At 38.5% G+C, this 22,989-nt stretch overlaps 2 non-coding genes and 1 pseudogene across 2 annotated transcripts; 2 read left to right on the top strand and 1 right to left on the bottom strand.

Annotated features, from left to right (window-relative positions):
* Positions 1–5,106: 5,106 nt before the first annotated feature.
* Positions 5,107–5,214, top strand: LOC148573951 (small nucleolar RNA R71). The gene has a single exon (XR_015905484.1). It is a non-coding gene; the product is annotated as a small nucleolar RNA R71 (small nucleolar RNA).
* Positions 5,215–9,536: 4,322 nt separating this feature from the next.
* Positions 9,537–22,989, top strand: part of LOC148573949 (uncharacterized) — a 38,897-nt pseudogene continuing 25,444 nt past the window's right edge.
* Positions 22,701–22,808, bottom strand: LOC148573950 (small nucleolar RNA R71). Its single transcript, XR_015905538.1, has one exon. It is a non-coding gene; the product is annotated as a small nucleolar RNA R71 (small nucleolar RNA).

Raw genomic sequence — 22,989 nt, 5'->3', positions numbered from 1 at the left:
GAGTGCAGAGAGGTCAGAATCCAACAGCATCTGCAGTCCTTCTTCAAGCTCTGAATATGATTTTTGCTCAGGTCCCTCAATTTTTAGCCAGAAATTACCTGAAATCATAGAAAAACACACAAACTCATAGTAAAGTCCAGAAATGTGATTTTTAATTAAAAACTAATAAAAATATACTAAAAACTAACTAAATCATACTAAAAACTATGTAAAAACAATGCCAAAAAGTGTGTAAGTTATCCGCTCATCACAACACCAAACTTAAATTGTTGCTTGTCCCCAAGAAACTGAAAATCAAATAGGATAAAAAGAAGAGAATATACTATAAATTCCAGAATATCAATGAAACTTAGCTCCAATCAGATGAGCGGGACTTGTAGCTTTTTGCCTCTTGAATAGTTTTGGCATCTCACTTTATCCATTGAAATTCAGAACGATTGGCATCTATAGGAACTTAGAATTCAGATAGTGTTATTGATTTTCCTAGTTCAGTATGTTGATTCTTGAACACAGCTACTTTATGAGTCTTTGCCGTGGCCCTAAGCACTTTGTTTTCCAGTATTACCACTGGATACATAAATGCCACAGACACATAATTGGGTGAACCTTTTTCAAATTGTGACTCAGCTTTGCTAAAGTCCCCAATTAGAGGTGTCCAGGGTTCTTAAGCACACTCTTCTTTTGCTTTGGACCTTGACTTTAACCGCTCAGTCTCAAGTTTTCACTTGACACCTTCACGCCACAAGCACATGGTTAGGGACAGCTTGGTTTAGCCGCTTAGGCCAGGATTTTATTCCTTTAGGCCCTCCTATCCACTGATGCTCAAAGCCTTAGATCCTTTTTTATTACCCTTGCATTTTGGTTTTAAGGGCTATTGGCTTTTTCTGCTTGCTTTTTCTTTTTTTCTTTCTCTCTTTTTTTTTCGCCATTTTTTTCTTTTCTTTTTTTTCGCAAGCTTTTGTATTCACTGCTTTTTCTTGTTTCAAGAATCAAATTTATGATTTTTTAGATTATCAAATAACATGTCTCCTTTTTCATCATTCTTCAAGAGCCAACCTATTTAACATTCTTAAACCACAATTTCAAAAGACATATGCACTGTTCAAGCATTCATTCAGAAAACAAAAAGTATTGTCACCACGTCAAAATAATTAAACTAGTTTCAAGGATGAATTCGAAACCATGTACTTCTTGTTCTTTTATTTTTAGAACATTTTTTTATTTAAGAGAGGTGATGGATTCATATTCATAACTTTAAGGCATAGACACTTAGACACTAGTGATCATATAGTAAAGACACAAACATAAATAAAACATAAAGCTTAAAAATCGAAAAATAGTAAAATAAATAGACAAGGAGATTAAGGAATGAGTCCACCTTAGTGAAGATGGCGTCTTCCTCTTCTTGAAGAACCCATGGTGCTTTTGAGCTCCTCTATGTCTCTTCCTTGCCTTTGTTGCTCCTCCCTCATAGCTCTTTGATCTTCTCTAATCTCATGAAGGATGATGGAGTGCTCTTGATGTTCCACCCTTAGTTGTCCCATGTTGGAACTTAATTCTCCTAGGGAGGTGTTGATTTGCTCCCAATAGTTTTGTGGAGGAAAGTGCATCCCTTGAGGCATCTCAGGGATTTCATGGTGAGGAATTTCCTCATGCTCTTGTTGAGGTCCATGATCTCTTATTTGTTCCATCCTTTTCTTAGTGATGGGCTTGTCCTCTTCAATGAGGATGTCTCCCTCTATGTCAATTCCAGCCGAATTGCAGAAGTGGCATATGAGGTGAGGAAAGGCTAACCTTGCCCAAGTGCAGGACTTGTCAGCCACCTTGTAAAGTTCTTGAGGTATAATCTCATGAACTTCCACCTCCTCTCCAATCATGATACTATGGATCATGATGGCTCGGTCTATAGTAACTTCAGACTGGTTACTAGTAGGAATGATTGAGCGTTGAATGAACTCTAACCATCCCCTAGCCACTGGTTTGAGGTCATGCCTTCTTAGTTGAACCGGCTTGCCTCTTGAGTCAATTTTCCATTGAGCTCTTTCCTCACATATGTCTATGAGGACTTGGTCCAACCTTTGATCAAAGTTGACCCTTCTTGTGTAGGGGAATGCGTTCTCTTCCATCATTGGCAAGTTGAATGCCAGCCTTACATTTTCCGGACTGAAATCTAAGTATTTTCCCCGAACCATAGTAAGCCAATGCTTTGGATTCAGGTTCACACCTTGATCATGGTTCCTAGTGATCCATGCGTTTGCATAGAACTCTTGAACCATTAAGATCCCGACTTGTTGAATGGGGTTGGTGAGAACTTCCCAACCTCTTCTTTGAATCTCATGTCGGATCTCCGGATACTCATTCTTTCTGAGCTTGAAAGGAACCTCAGGGATCATTTTCTTCTTGGCCACAACTTCATAGAAGTGGTCTTGATGGACCTTTGAGATGAATCTCTCTATCTCCCATGACTTAGAAGTGGAAGCAATTGCCTCCCCTTTCCTCTTTCTAGAGGTTTTTCTGGCCTTAGGTACCATTAATGGTTATGGAAAAACAAAAAGCAATGCTTTTACCACACCAAACTTAAAATGTTTGCTCGTCCCCGAGCAAAAGAAGAATGAAAGAAAGAGAAGAAGAAGAGAAATGGAGGAGAGGGAGAAAGAGGTGTTTTCGGCCAAGGGGGGAAGATAGGGTGTATTATGTTAAAATGAAGAAGGAATGAGGGGTTTATATAGGAGTGGGGAGGGGTTTAAGTTTCGGCCATTAGGGTTGGGTTTGGGAGGGAAAATATTTTGATGTTGAAGGTAGGTGAGGTTTTTTGGGGAAGAGAGGATGGATGTGAGTGGTGAAGAGGTGATGGGGAAGAGTGATTGAGTTGATTGGTGAGGGGTATTTGGGGAAGAGAGAGTTATGAAAAGGTGTGAAGAGAGAGAGTTAGGGTAGGTGGGGATCCTGTGGGGTCCACAGATCCAGTGGGCTAAGGACTTAACATCCCTGCTCCAATTAGGCGTGTAAAACGCCCTTAGTGTGCAATACTAGCATTTAACGCCAGGCTGCTGCCTGTTTCTGGCATTAAACGCCCAAATGTTGCTTGTTTATGGCGTTTAACGCCAGGTTGATGCTTGTTTCTGGCGTTAAACGCCAGCTTGGTGCCTGTTTCTGGCGTTAAACGCCAGACAGATGCTTGTTTTTGGCGTTTAAATGCCAGACTGCTCTCCTCCAGGGTGTGCTATTTTCAATGCTGTTTTTCATTCTATTTTTGATTTTTCAGTAGTATTTATGACTTCACATGATCATCAACCTAATAAAACATGAAATAACAAAAAGAAAATAAAATAGATATGATTAAATAACATTGGGTTGCCTCCCAATAAGCGCTTCTTTAATGTCAATAGCTTGACAGTGAGCTCTCATGGAGCCTCACAGATGTTCAGAGCATTGCTGGGACCTCCCAACACCAAACTTAGAGTTTGAATGTGGGGGTTCAACACCAAACTTAGAGTTTGGTTGTGGCCTCTCAACACCAAATTTAGAGTTTGACTATGGGGGCTTTTGTTGACTCTGCAGTGAGAGAAGCTTTTCATGCTTCCTCTCCATGGTTACAGAAGGAGATCCTTGAGTTTGAAACACAAGGATGTCCTCATTCAGTTGAAGGACTAACTCTCCTCTGTCCGTATCAATCACAGCTCTTGCTGTGGCTAGGAAGGGTCTTCCAAGGATGATGGATTCATCCTCATCCTTCCCTGTGTCTAGGATTATGAAATCAGCAGGGATGTAAAGGCCTTCAACCTTTACTAACACGTCCTCTACTAGTCCATAAGCCTATTTTCTTGAGTTGTCTGCCATCTCTAATGAGATTCTGACAGCTTGCACCTCAAAGATTCCAAGTTTCTCCATTACAGAGAGTGGCATGAGGTTTATCCCTGACCCAAGGTCACATAAAGCCTTCTCAAAGGTTATGGTGCCTATGGTACAAGGTATTAAGAACTTTCCAGGATCCTGTTTCTTTTGAGGCAATGTCAGTTGATCCAGATCACTCAATTCATTGGTGAGCAAGGGAGGTTCATCTTCCCAAGTCTCATTACCAAATAATTTGGCATTCAGCTTCATGATTGCACCAAGGTACTTGGCAACTTCCTCTTCAGTAACATCTTCATTCTCTTCAGAAGAAGAATACTCATCAGAGCTCATGAATGGCATAAGGAAGTTCAATGAAATCTCTATGGTCTCTAGATGAGCCTCAGATTCCTTTGGTTCCTCAGAGGGAAACTCCTTATTGATCACTGGATGTCCCAGGAGGTCTTCCTCACTAGGATTCACGTCCTCCTCCTCCCTTGTAGGTTCGGCCATGATGATTAAATCAATGGCTTTGCATTCTCTCTTTGGATTTTCTTCTGTATTGCTTGGGAGAGTACTAGGAGAAGTTTCAGTGACTCTTTTACTCAGCTGGCCCACTTGTGCTTCCAAATTTCTAATGGAGGACCTTGTTTTATTCATGAAACTTAAAGTGGCCTTAGATAGATCAGAGACTATATTTGCTAAGCTAGATGGATTCTGCTCAGAATTCTCTGTCTGTTGCTGAGTGGATGATGGAAAAGGCTTGCTATTGCTAAACCTGTTTCTTCCACCATTATTAAAGCCTTGTTGAGGCTTTTGTTGATCCTTCCATGAGAAATTTGGATGATTTCTCCATGAGGGATTATAGGTGTTTCCATAGGGTTCACCCATAAAATTCACTTCTGCTATTGCAGGGTTCTCAGGATCATAAGCTTCTTCTTCAAAAGATGCCTCTTGAGTACTGTTGGATGCAGCTTGCATTCCATTCAGACTCTGAGAAATCATATTGAGTTGCTGAGTCAATATTTTTTTTTGAGTCAATATGGCATTCAGAGTATCAATTTCAAGAACTCCCTTCCTCTGAGGTGTCCCATTACTTACAGGATTCCTCTCAGAAGTGTACATGAACTGGTTATTAGCAACCATGTCAATGAGTTCTTGAGCTTCTGCAGGTGTTTTCTTTAGGTGAATGGATCCACCTGCAGAATGGTCCAACGACATCTTTGATAGCTCAGATAGACCATCATAGAATATATCCAGGATGGTCCATTCTGAAAGCATGTCAGAAGGACACTTTTTGGTCAGTTCCTTGTATCTCTCCCAAGCTTTATAGAGGGATTCACTTTCCTTCTGTTTGAAGGTTTGAACATCCACTCTAAGCTTACTAAGCTTTTGAGGAGGAAAGAACTTGGCTAAGAAAGCCGTGACCAGCTTATCCCAAGAGTTCAGGCTATCTTTCGGTTGAGAGTCCAACCATATTCTAGCTCTGTCTCTTACAGCAAACGGGAAAAGCATAAGCCTGTAGACCTCGGGATCAACCCCATTGGTCTTAACAGTATCACAGATCTGCAAGAATTCAGTTAAGAACTGAAAAGGATCTTCAGATGGAAGTCCATAAAACTTGCAATTCTGTTGCATCAGAGAAACTAATTAAGGTTTCAGCTCAAAATTGTTTTTTCCAATGGCAGGGATTGAGATGCTTCTTCCATGCAAATTGGAATTTGGTGCAGTAAAGTCACCGAGCATCTTCTTTGCATTGTTATTTTTTTTTGGCCATGTCTCCTTGTTTTTCAAAAATTTCTATCAGATTTTCTCCAGAGAGTTGTGCTTTAGCTTCCTTTAGCTTCCTCTTCAGAGTCCTTTCAGGTTCAGGATCAGCTTCAACAATAATGTTCTTATCCTTGTTCCTGCTCATATGAAAAAGAATAAAACAGAAAAGAAAATATGGAATCCTCTATGTCACAGTATAGAGATTCCTTTATGTGAGTAGAAGAAGATAGGAATAGAAGAAGGAGAATCCAAACACAAGGGTGAGGAGTGCGTTCGAATTCTTAGATGAAGAGGAGTGTTAGTAAATAAATAAATAATCAGAAGGAGATGAGAGAGGAAGGAATTTCGAAAATCAATTAAAATAAAAATAAAATTTATAGTTAAATTTCGAAAATTAAAATTGAAATCAAATTGAATTAAAATTAAAACAATTAGTTAATTAAAAAGGAATTTTAAAAAAGAGGGAAGGAATTTTCGAAAATTAGAGAGAGAGAATTAGTTAAGTAGTTTTGAAAAAGATATGATTCAAACAGAAAGATAAGATTGATTGAAAAAGATTTGAAAATCAATTTGAAAATCATTTTGAAAGAGATTTGAATTGGAAATTAAAAAGATTTGATTTTGAAATAGATTTTGAAATTAGCAATCAAAAAGTTATAATTGAAAAGATATGATTGAAAAGATATGATTTGAAATTTAATTTGAAAAAGATTTGAAAAGGAAATTAAAAAGATTTGATTTTTGAAATCAAAGTTGATTACTTGCCTAACAAGAATCTAAAAGATATGATTTTAAAATTCAAAGATTGAACCTTTCTTAATAGGCAAGTGACAACTTAAAAAAATTTTTTTGAATTAAAACATTAAATGTTAGCAATTAATTCCAAAATGTGAAATAGAAATAAGAAAAAGATTTTGAAAATAATTTTTGAAATTTTCGAAAATCATAAAAGAAAAATGAAAAAGATTTGATTTTTGAAAAAAGATAGAATTTTTAAATTGAAAATTTGGTTTGACTTATAAGAAACAACTAAATTTTAAAAACTTTTGAAAAAGTCAACTCAAATATTCGAATTTTATGAGGAGAAAAAGGGAAAGATATTTTTTTTATTTTTGAATTTTTAATAATGAGAGAGAAAACACAAAAAAAGACACAATGCATGGAAATTTTAGATCAAAACACACGATGCACGCAAGAACACTTTGAATGTCAAGATGAACACCAAAAACACTTTGAAGATCAAGATGAACATCAAGACTTATTTTTTAAAATTTTTAAGAAAAGAAAAACATGCAAGACACCAAACTTAGAAATTTTCAAACTTTAGACACTAACAAATTGAAAATGCATATGAAAAACTAGAAAAGACATAAAACAAGAAAATATGAAGATCAAACAAGAAGACTGGCCAAGAACAGCTTGAAGATCATGAAGAATGCAATGTATAAAATTTTCGAAAATAACTTTTAGAAAATCAAAAAGATGCAATTGACACCAAACTTAAAAGTTGACTCTAGACTCAAGCAAGAAACACAAAAAATATTTTTCATTTTATGACTTTGTATATTTTTTTGTATTTTTCGAAAACTAATTGGGAAAAACGAAAAAAGAAAAAAAAAATTTTGAAATTTTCGAAAATAAGAATAATAAAAACAAAAAGGTTAAAATTAAAATTAGATTACCTAATCTGAGCAACAGGATGAACCGTCAGTTGTTCAAACTCAAACAATCTCCGGCAACGGCGCCAAAAACTTGGTGCGCCGAAATCGTGACGGTTCATTCCTTGATAACGGTGCTAAAAACTTAATACACACGTTCATAATCTTAGTTCTTTGTCACAACTTCGCACAACTAACCAGCAAATGCACTGGGTCGTCCAAGTAATAAACCTTACGTGAGTAAGGGTCGATCCCACGGAGATTGTCGGCTTGAAGCAAGCTATGATCACCTTGTAAATCTCAGTCAGGAAGATTCAAATGGTTATAGAGTTTTAATAATTAAAAGATAAATAAAACATAAACTAGGATAGAGATACTTATGTAATTTATTGGTGAGAATTTCAGATAAGCGTATAGAGATGTTTTCGTTCCTCTGAACCTCTGCTTTCCTGCTGTCTTCATCCAATCATTCCTACTCCTTTCCATGGCAAGCTTTATGTAGGGAATCACCGTTGTCAATGGCTACATCCCATCCTCTCTGTGAAAATGGTCCAATGCACTGTCACTGCATGGCTAATCATCTGTCGGTTCTCGATCATACTGGAATAGCATTTACTATCCTTTTGCGTCTGTCACTACGCCCAGCACTCGCGAGTTTGAAGCTCGTCACAACCATCCCTTCCCAGATCGTACTCGGAATACCACAGACAAGGTTTAGACTTTTCGGATCTCAAGAATGGCCGTCCATGGGTTCTAACTTATACCACGAAGATTCTAATATCTCGGACTCGGTCCCCTGTATTAGATATCTAAGAGATACTCATTCTAGCTTATTTGCATGTAGAACGGAAGTGTTTGTCAGGCACGCGTTCATAATTGAGAATGATGATGAGCGTCACATAATCATCACATTCATCATGTTCTTGGGTGCGAATGGATATCTTAGAGAAGGAATAAGCTTGAATTGGATAGAAAAACAATAGTACTTTGCATTAATTCATGAGGAACAGCAGAGCTCCACACCTTAATCTATGGTGTGTAGAAATTCTACCGTTGAAAATACATAAGTTATAATGGAGTTCATTGGTCTCGGCCCTAGAGAGGGAACCAGAAGAACCAAGACTAAAAATGATCCGAAGTTGTAAATACAATAGTAAAAAGTCCTATTTATGCTAAACTAGTTACTAGGGTTTACAGAAATGAGTAAATGATGCAGAAATCCACTTTCGGGGCCCATTTGGTGTGTGCTTGGGCTGAGCATTGAGCTTTACACGTGTAGAGGCTTCTCTTGGAGTTGAACGCCAGTTTGTAACATGTTTCTGGCGTTTAACTCCACTTTGCAACCTATTTCTGGCGTTTAACTCCAGAATGCAGCATGGAACTGACGTTGAACGCCAGTTTGCATCATCTAAACTCGAGCAAAGTATAGACTATTATATATTGCTGGAAAGCCCTGGAAGTCTAGTTTCCAACGCAATTAAGAACGCGCCATTTGGAGTTCTGTAGCTCCAGAAAATCTACTTTTAGTGCAGAGAGGTCAGAATCCAACAGCATCTGCAGTCCTTCCTCAACCTCTGAATCTGATTTTTGCTCAAGTCCCTCAATTTCAGCCAGAAATTTTTTGAAATCACAGAAAAATACACAAACTCATAGTAAAGTCCAGAAATGTTATTATTAATTAAAAACTAATAAAAATATACTAAAAACTAACTAAATCATACTAAAAACTATGTAAAAATAATGCCAAAAAGCGTATAAATTATCCGCTCATCATAGTCCCTAAGAAAGGAGGGATCACTGTTGTGGCAAATGAGAAGAATGAAATGATACCCACAAGGACAGTGACCGGATGGTGTATGTGCATTGACTACCGAAAACTCAATGAAGCCACCCGGAAGGACCACTTTCCCTTACCTTTCATGGACCAGATGCTTGAAAGATTGGCAAGACATGAGTACTATTGCTTCCTAGATGGATATTCGGGCTACAATCAAATTGTTGTAGACCCCAAGGATCAGGAAGAAACTTCATTTACTTGTCCATATGGTGTCTTTGCTTATAGGAGAATACCCTTTGGATTGTGCAATGCACCTGCAACATTCCAATGGTGCATGCTCTCCATTTTTTTCAGACATGATTGAGAATTTCATAGAAGTATTCATGGATGACTTCTCTGTATTTGGGAACTCATATTCTGATTGCCTATACCATCTTGCCTTTGTGCTAAAAAGGTGTCAAGAAACCAACCTAGTTTTAAACTGGGAGAAATGCCGTTTTATGGTGACTGAAGGGGTGGTTCTTGGTCACAAGATTTCAAAGGATGGCATTGAAGTGGACAAGGCAAAAGTGGAAGTGATTGAAAAATTACCTCCACCTTGCAATATCAAAGCAATCAGAAGTTTTTTGGGACACGCTGGGTTCTATAGGAGGTTTATCAAAGATTTTTCAAAGATTGCAAAACCCCTTAGCAACCTACTTGTCTCAAATACTCCCTTTGTTTTTGATAGAGAGTGCATGGTAGCCTTTGATGAACTTAAGAAGAAACTTTCCTCTGCTCCTATTATAGCACCACCAAGCTGGAATCTTCCTTTTGAACTAATGTGTGATGCATCTGATTTTGCTGTTGGTGCTGTTCTAGGACAGAGTGAAGATAAGCTAGTACATGTTATTTACTATGCTAGAAAGGTTCTCAATGAGAATCAAAGGAACTATACCACCACGTAGAAAGAACTTTTAGCCATAGTTTTTGCTTTTGACAAGTTTAGATCGTATCTTATTGGCTCAAAAGTAATTGTGTTCACTGATCATGCAGCACTCAAATACTTGCTTACCAAACAAGAATCTAAGCCCAGACTAATAAGGTGGATCTTATTGCTCGAAGAATTTGATATTGAGATTAAAGATAGGAGCGGAGCAGAGAACAAGGTAGCTGACCACCTCTCAAGGATCCCACAAGAAGAAGAGATGCAACAAGTAGCAGTCAATGAAAGCTTTCCTGTTGAACAATTGATGATGATTCGAGTAGCCCCTTGATTTGCAGACATAGCCAACTTCAAGGCTATTGGGGAGCTGCCAACCAACATCAATAGGCATATGAGGAGGAAGCTAATTAAGGATGCCAAACACTACATCTGGGATGATCCTTATTTGTTCAAGAAGTGTGCTGATGGAATCCTAAGAAGGTGTATACCCCATGAGGAAGGGTAGGAAGTATTATGGCAGTGCCATGGATCTGCATATGGAGGTCACTTCAGTGGAGAAACGACAGCAGCAAAAGTGCTTCAATCTGGATTTTACTGGCCAACAATGTTTAAGGATGCCAAGGAAATGGTGTCAAGATGTGATGAATGCCAAAGAGCTGGTAATCAAACCAAGAGAAATGAGATGCCACAGCAATTCATACTAGAGTTGGAGCTATTTGATGTATGGGGGATTGATTTCATGGGACCCTTCCCAACCTCCTACTCAAATAGCTACATATTGGTGGCTGTTGATTATGTTTCAAGGTGGGTAGAAGCCATAGCCACTGCAACAAATGACAACAAAGTTGTGATAAGCTTCTTAAGAAGGAACATTTTTAGTAGATTTGGAGTTTCCAGAGCTCTCATTAGTGATGGAGGGACACACTTCTGCAACAAACAACTCGAGACACTCCTTCTCAGATATGGAGTAAAGCACAAAGTGGCAACTCCATACCACCTACAGACCAACGGGCAAGCTGAAATCTCCAACAGAGAGCTGAAACGAATCCTTGAAAAACTGTTGGAAGCTCAAGAAAGGATTGGTCTAAGAAGCTGGATGATGCATTATGGGCCTACAGGACAGCCTATAAGACTCCCATTGGGATGTCTCCATACCAACTGGTGTATGGCAAGGCTTGTCACTTGCCAGTTGAACTTGAACATAGAGCATTTTGGGCTCTAAAAATGTTAAACTATGATGAGCAAGCTGCTGGAGAAAAGAGATTAACGCAACTCAATGAGCTGGAGGAGTTTAGGAATCAGGCATATAAGAATGCAAAAATCTACAAAGAGAACACAAAAAGGTGGCATGACTAAAAGATAGCAAGAAGGGAGTTCACTGAAGGACAGAAGGTGTTACTCAATAACTCAAGACTCAAGTTCTTCCCTGGAAAATTGAAGTCTAGATGGTCAGGACCTTTCACCATACTCAAGGTGTTTCCCTATGGTCATGTGGAGCTCATGGAGGACAAGACTCAGAGAACTTTTACTGTCAATGGCCATAGACTCAAACACTACTTGGGAAGCTCCTTAGAGGAGCAGGGAGTGAGCTACAAGCTCAGCTGAAGATGAAGGAATGTCAAGCTAATGACAATAAAGAACCGCTAGTTGGGAGGCACCCCAACACTTTATCCTTTTTGATTTAGTTACTTTTCTTAGAAGTATTTTAAAAATTTGTTGCATTAGGTAGTTTAATTTTCAGTCTCCTATTTATCTTGCATTACCATATCAGGATTAGTTTATAATTGCAGATTAGAAAGTTGATTTTAGCTTTGGTAGCTAGATTTTCTTAACTTTTTTTTCGGAATTGCAACTTGATGAAGGCTTAGATCATGATGAGTGAATGGGCTGAGGACTAGCTAAATTGCTAAGTTTGGTGTGGCCTCTCACTAACTTAATCTAGGCATACAAATAATTTATATCTTGATTTAAAGAATAAGCCCAAGGATTAAGTTTGGTGTGGCCACCAGCAAGAATCATCTAGTAGCCCAAGTCACCCAAATTGAAAGTACTTAATACTTTGGGTAAGAACATGAATGTGGTTTAATGAGTTCAGAGGATTGGAATCAAAAGAAAATAAAAATATTGATGTTATTCCACTCTTATGAACACATTAAATACACAATGATGAAACCAATTCATTAAGATGCCAAAGAATTAAGTTTGGTGTCCCAAAGGATACCCATTAGTTGCAATCTAATTCACTCTTGATGAGAAGGAATGTGAAGGGGTTCTTTTGTCATTACTAATGGGTTCAGTTTCATTTCAGGAGAGAAGATGGGGCCCACATGGTAATCAACTAACAAAGCAAGGAAGTCAAAGTGTACTTACACTTTGGAACTCAACACACACAGAAGACACAGTGAGAAAAGAGTTTGCGCCTCTTCCCACGCTAGGCGCCACTCCCCAAGTGGGAAAACATTTAACCTTTTTAATTCCCACCACAACATTCACCCATTATAAAAGCCTTACTTCCCCATCTCCTATTCCACTTCAACAACCCCAATCACACACGAAGAGCATACAACCCTCACCTTCCTTTCTCTGTTCATCTTTTACCATCTTGATAAACCACTATTTTATGGTTTATATTGTGTTTAATTGTGTGGTTTTATCATGATCTTTACTCACTTATTCATTAAATAAGCATGCATTTATAATTCCTTCCTAAAGTTATTGTATGATTGAAAACTTGCTTCCTAGGGACTTTAATTATGTATTTTATTTCTCCTTTATTCCATTCGATGCCATGATATGTGTGTTAAGTGTTTCAGGCTTTATAGGGCATGAATGAGATAGAGATTGGAAAGGAAGCTTGCAAAAATGGAAGGAACACAAGAAATTGAGGAGATGACCAGCGAGAAGCGACGCGGCCGCATGGATGACGCGACCGTGCGAAAGAGTGGAAATCGCAGTGACGCGGCCGCATGGACGACACGTCCGCGTGACATGCACGATCTGCATAATCTGCAGAATCGTTGGGGGCGATTTCGGGCCTTATTTTGACCCAGTTTTTGGCTCAGAAGAGCAGACTAGAGCCAGAGAACATGCAGAAACCAAAACAGACATTCATTCCACATAGTTTTTAGTTTTAGATCTAGTTTTTCTCTCCTCTAGGTTTTCTCTCTACACATTCATAGTTTTTTAGGATTTGTTATGTTCATTGTTTTTGCATTGGGATATTGAGAAGAGTTATTGCCTCATCAAGACTTCGACATTCTAGTTCGTTCTCTTTACTTGTCTCTTACTCTTCCATGTTCCTTAATTTACTTAATTTTACTATTGGATTATTTTAGCATTTATTAATACAAGAATTACTTTTATTTTTAATTAGTCTTTTGATCATTATTTATCATGTCTTTCTTTAATTCCCTTTCTTTTGTTATGAATTTTACATTTACAATGAGCGAGTAGTTCCCTAACTTGACGGGAAGTTGATTGAAAGAAACCCTTGAAGTTGGGATGCTCAAGAGAAAGATTGTAGTTGGGTTTATTGTTGGATTTCTCTCTAGTCACTAACACCAATCCTCCCAAGAGCGGATTGGAACTTGTGGATAGAAATAGCATTCCAACTTGTTTAATTTTTCCTTACTTAGTGAGGGACAACTAAACAGAATAATCCCCAATTATCAATCAATCTTGAGAGTACTGCAACAAGAATAGGGCTTCCAACTAATCAACTCCCAGTCAAGGCTTTTATTTAAATTTATATAAATTCTCTAATTTAATTTTCTACCATTCAATTCAAACCTTTTTGAAAACATCTGATTAATAAAATAGCACACTTTTCTGCAACTCATTGGGAGACAACCTGGGACTCATACTCCCAGTATTTTGATTTTAATTTCTATGACACCCTTTTTAAATTGATAAAGCGGATTTCTGGTTGGTTGAGAACTATACTTGCAACGCATATTTTATAATCATTCTTAACTCGCCAATTTCCGCCCGCATCAATTTTTGGCGCCGTTGCCGGGGAGTTGCAATAGAGTGCTAAAGTTATTAATTGGAATTTATTTATTTACATTTTATTTTATTTTGCTACTATGAGCTTCTTGTTTCTTTCGTTAGATGACGCATTCACTTCTTGATCCAAGCTTGCCAGTATTCGATCCTGAGATTGAAAGAACTATTTCACGAATAAGGCAAGCTCGGCGTCGGTTAGTCCTCTCTGAGAGCGGATCTGAAACGCCACTTGAGAAAGAAACCAGCTTCCGTTCTACTGATTCGCTTGGTTTACGTACAGGTAACATGGCAGTAGCCAGGAGAGTTACTATCCAAGAGGAAGGAGCCCCTGATTTTACAATGCAATCGTTTCAAGCGCATCACCCAGTGGTGGCTACAGACTTTTAAATAAATACCGCACTGCTTAATTTGATGCCCAAGTTTCATGGCTTACCTGCTCAAGAGCCTATCAAGCACTTGAGAGATTTTCAGGCAGCCTGTTCTACTGTCAGGCGTGATGGTGCAAATGAAACTTCAATTTTGCTGAAAGCCTTCCCGTTTTCTCTTGAGGGCTAGGCAAGAGAGTGGTACTACACTCAACCCACAGCAACTGTATCCAACTGGGATACACTGAGAAGAGAATTCTTGGAAAAGTTCTTTCCAGCTGAAGTTACTGATAAACTAAGGAAAGATATTTCCATGATTGTTCAGGATGAATCCGAGACGCTCTATGAATATTGGGAGCACTTCAATAATCTTCTAGAAGCTTGCCCCCACCATATGATTGACAAAATAGTGTTACTCGGTTATGTCACACAGGGCATGAGGCCCCAAGATAAGACCATATTGGAAAGTGCTATTAATGGGTCTATGAAAAAGTACAAGACCACTGATGAGGCATGGCAATTGATCAGTGACTTAGCTGAATCTACTAGGAATCACAGGCAGAAACAGGGCCGTGCAAAAGCCATTGCAGAAGTGTCCTCCAGCAGAGAGACTGCTGCTTTAACTCAGAGTATCTGTGAAATGACCAACTTGCTGAAGCAGATGCAATTGAATCAACAACAAGTTCAGCAAGCTCAACCTTCTCCACCATAGCAAAACCAACAGTTAGTCCCACAGAGATTTTGTGGAATCTGCGCTGATTATAGCCACTATACTGATGAATGTCCACAACTCCAGTAGGAAGACAACACCGTGGCAGCCACACATAACTTCTATGACTGCCCCAACCAAGGGTACAATCAAGGTAGCAACTACAGCCATGGATGGCAAGACAATTCTAACCAGAATTGGAGGGACAACAACAACAACAGAGGAGGCAGAGATAGTCAGGGAAATCAGAGGTGGAATAACAACAACAACAGGCAGTAGAATCAGAATCAGCCTTACAGAGTACCTCACCTAAGGCAATCCCAAGGACCACAGAATACCCTACAGCAGACCTCTCAATTTACCTATCCTTCCTCATCTGCTAAGGATGACTTACTACAATCTATGGATCGGAGACAGCAGACCATGGAAAATAACATTAATGCCACTCTAAATGGTCTGACCGCTACTTTGCAAGCTCTTGTCTCCCAGATTGGATCCATGAACAACTCCAATAACCAACCTTCGAGCTCCAGTGGAATTCCCTCTCAACCATTACCTAATCCCAAGGGTGGTATTATTGCCATCACCCTAAGGTCCGGAACCACACTGCAGGAGAGGAACCAGGAGGAGCCAAACCCACCAGAACATGCCTCAGCTGAAGAGGTAGTGGAAATAGAAGATGTTGAAGAGGAAGAGGACATACAGGACATAGCTGAAGAAGAAGAAGTGCAACCACAAGAGAAAGCATTAAAAGGCGCAGACACTGCAGAAGACACCACTCCTATTCCATTTTCACAACTTGCAAGGAAGCCCAAGAAGCAGCTGGAACCTGATCCAAAAATGGTAGAGATATTCAAAAAGGTTGAGGTAACTGTTCCCCTTTTTGATGTTATTCAACAGGTACCTAAATATGCAAAGTTTCTAAAAGATTTATGTATACATAAACACAAAATTAATGAATTAGAAACTATTCCTTTAGGAAGTTCCATAACTGCTTTAATGGGAGGTTTACCTGAAAAGTGTAGTGACCCAGATCCTTGTATGGTTAATTGTACTATTGGTGGTGTAGTATTTTCTGATTGCATGTGTGATTTAGGAGCATGTGTGAGTATAATGCCTTTATCTATATATGATATTTTGAGGCTCCCTCCCTTAAAAAGGTCGGCAGCTCATTTTGTGTTAGCAGATAAAAGTATTATTATAGTGGCTGGAGTTGCTGAAGATGTTTTAGTGGGCATTAAAGGGCTCACATTTTCCACTGATTTTTATATCCTGGAAATGCCCCAAAATGACTCAGACAAGCCATCATCAATCCTACTCGGAAGGCCATTCTTGAAGACCTCAAAGTTTAAATTAGATGCTTTTTCAGGAACATACTCTTTTGAAATAGATGGCAGAGTAGTAATCTTCAATCTGAATGGAGTTATGAGGCATCCTCCGGAGGATCACTCTATCCTCAAGTGTGACATTATAGATGAAACCGTGGCTGAAGTTCACCAAGAGGAATTTGAAGAGAAGCACACAGGACAAGGTCCAAGTGTGGGGACACTCTCAGAGGACAATGACATTACCACTGTTACTAGCTCCAGACAACCCAGAGCCTGAACATGATCAGAAGTTAGAATTAAAACCCCTACCTCCACACCTCAAATATGCTTACCTTGAAGACGGGCAGAAGTTTCCGGTTATCATTGCAAGGGAAATCACTTCTCAACAGGAAGAGCAGCTACTTGGTGTGCTGAGGAGGCACAAGAAGGCAATTGGTTAGAGTTTGGAAGACATAGTAGGCATAAACCCTCAAGTCTGTGAGCATAGAATATTTTTAGAAGAGGGAGCAAGGCCTGTCCGTCAACCCCAGAGAAGACTGAACCCCACTATCCTAGAGGTTGTCAAAAAGGAAGTGACCAGACTACTAGAGGCAGATATCATCTATCCCATCTCAGACAGTGAATGGGTGAGCCCAGTACAAGTGGTGCCAAAGAAGTCTGGAGTCACTGCGGTGAAGAATGAGCATGGAGAGCTCCTGACAACCAGAGTTCAGAACGCCTGGAGGGTTTGCATTGACTACAGACGCCTCAACCAAGCAACCCGTAAGGATCACTATCCTCTTCCATTCATTGATCAAATGCTGGATCGCCTGTCAGGTAAATCGCATTATTGTTTTCTAGATGGTTACACAGGTTATTTCCAGATTCATATAGCTCCTGAAGATCAGGAAAAGACTACTTTTACATGTCCTTTTGGGACTTATGCATACAAGAGAATGCCCTTTGGCTTGTGCAATGCACCAGCTACTTTCCAAAAGTGCATGATGAGTCTTTTCTCTGATCTTATTGAGGACTACATGGAAGTTTTTATGGATGATTTTAGTGTTTATGGTGATTCCTTTAGCCTTTGCTTAGATGGATTATCTAGAGTATTAGATAGATGTGTCAGTACAAACCTGGTATTGAATTTTGAAAAATGTCACTTTATGGTTAAGCAAGGGATTGTACTAGGACATGTTGTGTCTAATACTGGCATTTCTGTAGATCCAGCAAAGGTGGATGTTATTTCTAGTTTACCTTACCCCTCTTCTGTGAGGGAGGTCCGTTATTTCCTTGGCCATGCAGGTTTTTACAGGAGGTTCATTAAGGACTTCAGTAAAGTAGCACTTCCCTTATCCAGGTTATTGCAGAAGGATATTGAGTTCGAGTTCAGTGAAAATTACAAACAAGCGTTTGATAAGCTGAAGACCGCACTGACTCAAGCCCCAATTGTAAGAGGACCAGATTGGTGCCAACCATTTGAAATAATGTGCGATACTTCCAACCATGCAGAAGGAGCAGCACTGGCTCAGCATGAAGGTAAGGATCCCTTTGTTATTGCTTATGCGTCTAAAACATTAGATGTCGCTCAATCTAATTACACTACTACTGAGAAAGAGCTTCTTGCTATTGTTTTTGCTCTGGATAAATTTCGGGCCTATTTACTTGGTGTATTTAGACCACGCAGCTCTAAAGTATTTATTATCTAAAAAGGAATCCAAACCAAGGCTTATACGTTGGATACTGCTATTACAAGAATTTGATTTAGAAATTAAGGATAGGAGTGGTAACCAGAATTTAGTGACAGACCATTTGAGTCGCCTTGAGCACATTGCGGATGACTCCACTCCTATAGCTGATAATTTCCCATTTGATAACCTGCAAGCAGTATCTGAGATAGTCCCTTGGTATGCACTTGTAGCTAATTATCTAGTTAGCAGCACCTTTCCTCCAAACTTTTCTAAGCATCAAAGGGACAAGCTGAAAGGCAAGTTTAAATATTATATATAGGATGACCCATATTTATGGAGATGTGGCACTGACCAGGTAATTAGACAGTGTGTGCCTCAATCAGAATTCCAGTCCATCTTAGAGGCCTGCCACTCATCTGAGAGTGGAGGACATTTTAGCCCTCAAAGAACTGCTAGAAAAATCTTAGACTGTGGATTATGGTGGCCTACTCTTTTTAAGGACGCTGCTGAATTTTGTAGATCTTGTTTCCCATGCCAGAAATTTGGTAATATATCCAGGAGGGATGAGATGCCTCAACAAATTATGCTTTTTTGTGAAATTTTTGATGTTTGGGGCATTGACTTCATGGGTCTATTTCCAAATTCTAATGGTTATTTCTATATATTGTTAGCTGTAGATTACGTTTTCAAATGGGTGGAAGCAATTTCTACCCGCACTGATGATGCTAACACTGTTGTTTCCTTTGTGAGAAACCATATTATTTGTCGCTTTGGATCACCACGAGCAATCGTGAATGATCAAGGCACCCATTTTTGTAACAAGAGACTAATAGGACTAATGAAGAAGTATGGGATAATTCATAAAGTTGCAACAGCCTACCATCCTCAGACTAATGGGCAAGCCGAGTTGTCAAATAGAGAGATAAAGCATATCTTGCAGAAGATAGTTGATGAGCGGATAATTTATACGCTTTTTGGCATTGTTTTTAGTATGTTTTTAGTATATTTTAGTTAGTTTTTATTATATTTTTATTAGTTTTTAATTAAAAATCACATTTCTGGACTTTACTATGAGTTTGTGTATTTTTCAATGATTTCATGTATTTTCTGGCTGAAATTGAGGGACCTGAGCAAAAATCTGATTCAGAGGCTGAAAAAGGACTGCAGATGCTATTGGATTCTGACCTCCCTACACTCAAAGTGGATTTTTTGGAGCTACAGAAGCCCAATTGGCACGCCCTCAATTGTGTTGGAAAGTAGACATCCTTGGCTTTCCAGCAATATATAATAATCCATACTTTGCTTGAGATTTGATGGCCCAAACAGGCGTTCCAAGTCAGCTCAAGAATTCTAGCGTTTAACTCCAAAACTGGCACAAAAGCTGGAGTTAAACGCCCAAACTGGCACAAAAACTGGCGTTTAACTCCAAGAAAAGTCTCTACACGAAAATGCTTCAATGCTCAGCCCAAGCACACACCAAGTGGGCCCGAAAGAAGATTTCTGCATCAATTACTGATTTCTGTAAACCCTAGGCTACTAGTTTTCTATAAATAGGACCTTTTACTATTGTATTTTACATCTGGAGACGTTTAGTCCTTAGACCTTTGAGGCTGGCCATTTGGCCATGCTTACACTATTTGTTCTTATGTATTTTCAACGGTGGAGTTTCTACACACCATAGATTAAGGTGTGGAGCTCTACTGTTCTTCATGAATTAATACAAAGTACTATTGTTTTTCTATTCAAGTCAAGTCTATTTCTTCTCCAAGATATTCATTCGTTCTTCAACTTGATGAATGTGATGATCCGTGACACTCATCATCATTCTCACCTATGAACATGTGCCTGACAACCACCTCTGTTCTACTAGCAATGGCTTGAATGCATATCTCTTGGTTTCTAATTTAAGATTGGAACCTTCGTGGTATAGGCTAGAATTATTGGCGGCCATTCCTGAGATCCGGAAAGTCTAAACCTTGTCTGTGGTATTCCGAGTAGGATCTGGGAAGGGATGACTGTGACGAGCTTCAAACTCGCGATTGTGGGGCGTGTGACATACGCAAAAGGATCAATGGATCCTATTCCAACATGATCGAGAACCGATAGCTGATTAGCCGATGTTGTGACAGAGCATCAGGACCATTTTCACTGAGAGGTCGGGATGTAGCCATTGACAACGGTGATGCCCAACATAAAGCTTGCCATGGAAAGGAGTATGAATGATTGGAAGAAAGCAATAGGAAAGCAGAGGTTCAAGGGAAACAAAGCACCTTCATACGCTTATCTGAAATCCACCAATGAATTACATAAGTTTCTCTATCTTTATTTTATGTTTATTTTCATCACCTTAAACTCCATAACCATTTGAATCCGCCTGACTGAGATTTACAAGATGACCATAGCTTGCTTCAAGCCCTCAATCTCCGTGGGATCGACCCTTACTCACGTAAGGTTTATTACTTGGACGACCCAGTGCACTTGCTGGTTAGTTGTGCGGAATTGTGACAAAGTGTGATTCACGTTTAAGAGCTCCAAGTCCTTGGCGCCATTGTTGATGATCATAATTTTGTGCACCAAGTTTTTGGCGCCATTGCCGGGGATTGTTCGAGTTTGGACAACTGACGGTTCATCTTATTGCTTAGATTAGGTATCTTTTTTTTCAGAATTTTTAAGAATGAATTCTAGAGTTTCAAGGTGATGTTCCCACCATCACAAAAGCTGATTGATTCTCATCAATTTAGCTATTGAATGTAATGTCCTGATGAAGCTTTGCCAAACATGTCTAATCGTTTTAGACTGAAGCTTTAGACTAACATTGCATAATTCCTGGAATTCTTATTAAAAGTTTTGATTCTCTTTATTTTCTTTTCCATATAAGTTTCGAAAATCACAAAAAATTTTATAAAACCATAAAAACCAAAAATATTTTATGTTTTTTTTTAGTTTAGTATCAATTTTTAAGTTTGGTGTCAATTGCATGTTTCTATTTTTCTTGCATTTTTCGAAAATTACATGCATGTGTCTTCATTAATCTTCAAGTTGTTCTTGATGATTTTCTTTTCTGATCTTTAAATTCTCTTGTTTAGTGTGTTTTGTTGTTTTCCATATGCATTTTTACATTGTTATAGTCCTTAGTATACAAACTTTTAAGTTTGGTGTCTTGCATGCATTGTTTATTTGATCTTAGTTGCATTTTCATTGTTTCTCATCATCAAAAATTCAAAAATATTTTTTAAAACTATGTCTTTTCAAGTCAATAATACAGAGAATTAAAGATTCAGAACATTTAGCAGAGGAATCAAACAGAAAAAGCTGGGCGTTCAAAACGCCCAGTGAAGAAGGAAAACTGGCGTTTAAACGCCAGCCAGGGTACCTGGCTGGGCGTTTAACACCTAAAAAGGTAGAGATTTGGGCGTTAAACGCCAGGATGACACTAGAGGGAAGATTTTGTTTTTAATTCACATTTTTTTCAAGTTTTCATAATTTTTCAAAATCAAATCTTTTTCAAATCATATATTTTCAATCATATCTCTTTCAAAATCAATTTATTTCCATTTTATATTAATTTTTACTATTTTCAAAAATCCTTGCTATAATTAAAGATTTACTTCAAAATTTTTAAGTTGTTACATGCCTATTAAGAAAGGATCAAACTTTAAATTTTAAAATCATATCTTTTAATTTCTTGATAGTCAAGTAATCAACTTTAATTTGAAAAATTTTCTTTTTCTAAATTGATTTTCAATCATATCTTTTCAAACATATCTTTTCAATCACATCTTTTTCAAAATTAATATTTTTCAATCATATCTTTTTCTAATTTCAAAATCTTTTTCAAAAATCACTTTATTTCTTTCTCAATCTTAGTTTTCGAAAACCAATTACCAAATTTTCAAAATCTCTTACTTTAATTTCGAAAATTTCTTCCCCTCTTCTCACATCCTTCTATTTAAGGGACTAAGACCCCTCATCAAGGTGCAATTCGAACTCTGTCCCTCTTGATAAGTTCGAATTCCCTCTTCTCCACCTCCTCCTTCTATTCTTTTTTTCCTCTGACACCTCAAGGAATCTATATACTGTGACATAGAGGATTCCCTACTTTCTTGTTCTCTTCTCTTTCATATGAGCAGAAGCAAAGATAAATGCATACTTGTTCAAGCTGATCCTGAACCTGAAAGGACCTTGAAGAAAAAGCTAAGAGAAGCTAAAGCACAATTCTCTTTAGAGGGCCTAACAGAACTCTTCAAAGAAGAAGAAACCATGGCAGCCGAAAACAACAATGCCAACAATGCAAGGAAGGTGCTTGGTGACTTTACTGCACCTACTCCTGATTTTTATGGGAGAAGCATCTCTATCCCTGCCATTGGAGCAAACAACTTTGAGCTTAAGCCTCAATTAGTTTCTCTAATGCAACAGAATTGCAAGTTTCATGGACTTCCATTGGAAGATCCTCATCAGTTCTTAGCTGAGTTCTTGCAAATCTGTGACACTGTCAAGACCAATGGGGTTGACCCTGAAGTCTACAAACTTATGCTCTTTCCTTTTGCTGTAAGAGACAGAGCTAGAACATGGTTGGATTCACAACCTAAGGAAAGCCTGAACTCTTGGGAAAAGCTAGTCAATGCCTTCTTGGCAAAGTTCTTTCTACCTGAAAAATTGAGTAAGCATAGAGTGGAAGTCCAAACCTTTAGACAGAAGGATGGTGAGTCCCTCTATGAAGCTTGGGAGAGATACAAGCAATTGATCAGAAGGTGCCCTTCTGACATGCTTTCAGAATGGATCATCATAGGTATCTTCTCTGATGGTCTGTCTGAACTATCCAAGATGTCATTGGATAGCTCTGCTGGAGGATCTCTTCATCTGAAGAAGACGCCTGCAGAAGCTCAGGAACTCATTGAAATGGTTGCAAATAACCAATTCATGTACACCTCTAAAAGGAATCCTGTGAATA

This window comes from Arachis ipaensis, chromosome B2, assembly GCF_059453495.1.
Source record: "Arachis ipaensis isolate K30076 ecotype BB chromosome B2, ASM5945349v1, whole genome shotgun sequence".
NCBI classification, from domain to species: Eukaryota; Viridiplantae; Streptophyta; class Magnoliopsida; order Fabales; family Fabaceae; genus Arachis; species Arachis ipaensis.
The sequence above is the reverse complement of the archived record's forward strand: the minus strand, read 5'-3'. Positions and strand labels throughout refer to the sequence as shown.